Raw genomic sequence first — 1,382 nt, 5'->3', positions numbered from 1 at the left:
TTTAAAATAGGAAAAAAAACAAATATGACATACAAACATAAAACACTAAATTTAAATGGCACAACACATACAAAAATCTGTTAAATGCATTAATAAGCAATCAGGAAAAAACCCTACAACGATCACTATTTCTGTACGTTCAATAGATTGTGGTATGTGCAGCGTTTTTTATATTTTATATATTAAAATGTTAAATTATGTTTTATGTATTCCAAAACTGTAATTATCATCTTACTTGTTTTTTTGAACCTCTGTGTTGTGTTTTTATAAAATGTACATTGTCACATCTGACACATACTTATATATATTTCCAGAGACCCCAATTAAAAAGCAAGAAAAACCAGCAGAGCCAAAGAAAGGTACACTTCAAATCTCCTCAACTGTATTGTAAAGATATATTAGATGACATGACATTATGCATTAAGGACAGAGGTGCATTATTGTTTAAGTGTGTGAGTGTGAATGTGAGCTAATCAATATATAGTAATTGATATATTTTACTTGGCATTAATAAATTTTAAAAAAATGCGACCAGTGCCCCTTTCCAAAAGTATCTAACATTTGCAAAACTGTACATATATATTTTTTTTAAACAAAGTGTTTCATAATTCTTTAACACTTAATTTATAGTACATTTACTGAAATGTAATAAATACATATCTACCACTCTCTTTTAAAACATTTACAGAAACTCCAGTTATTGAACCAGAAGTTCCAGTAAAACCAAAGGAAGGTAAATATCTCCCACAGTTACAGTTACCTCGGGAAAACTTGTCAATAAATATACATTAAATCATTAAAGGTTACATTAATGTTTTTTATGTAGCTAAAAACGAGGAAACAGAAAAGGAACATAAGAAAGGTAGGTACACCTAACTTTAAATATTTAATGGAATGCATTTCATGTATTGAAACACTATGAATATATTATTCCTCCTACTTATGAATTCGATTTCAAAAAATGTATAATGTCCGATCTGATTGTTACACACTTACTGCAAATGAATTTTCAGAGACCCCAGATAAAAGGCAAGAAAAAGTAGCTGAAGTTAAGAATGGTAAGAAATGTGGTAAGAAAAAAATATCCTACATACTCTTGACCACATATTTTTGTGTGTATTCATAACATGTTCATTGTCACACCTAAATTAAAACTACAATTCAAAGTACAAACTTATTTTAGGTACCCCAGATATTAAACAAATGCCACTACAAATGCTCATGAAAATATCCCTGTCTTTTCCATTGTCTGCCACAGGTTCAGGTTTTCTCAGAGGTAGACAGGTGTTTTGCCATAATCAAACCAGCAGAAAAATACTAGTGTAAATTAAAGACTTTCTTTTTGCTATAATAATGCCCTTTTAAAATCAAACATTAAAAAA

The 1,382-nt window shown here is 29.2% G+C and overlaps 1 long non-coding RNA gene across 1 annotated transcript; it reads left to right on the top strand.

The window, feature by feature from the left end:
• Positions 1-312: 312 nt before the first annotated feature.
• LOC140330088 (uncharacterized) lies at positions 313-1,329 on the top strand. The gene is made up of 3 exons (XR_011920614.1): positions 313-359; positions 689-733; positions 827-1,329. It is a non-coding gene; the product is annotated as an uncharacterized lncRNA (long non-coding RNA).
• Positions 1,330-1,382: the final 53 nt, after the last annotated feature.

This window comes from Pyxicephalus adspersus, chromosome 4 (assembly GCF_032062135.1).
Source record: "Pyxicephalus adspersus chromosome 4, UCB_Pads_2.0, whole genome shotgun sequence".
Taxonomy (NCBI): domain Eukaryota; kingdom Metazoa; phylum Chordata; class Amphibia; order Anura; family Pyxicephalidae; genus Pyxicephalus; species Pyxicephalus adspersus.
Note: the sequence above shows the minus strand (reverse complement) of the source record. Positions and strands in the feature narration are given on the sequence as shown.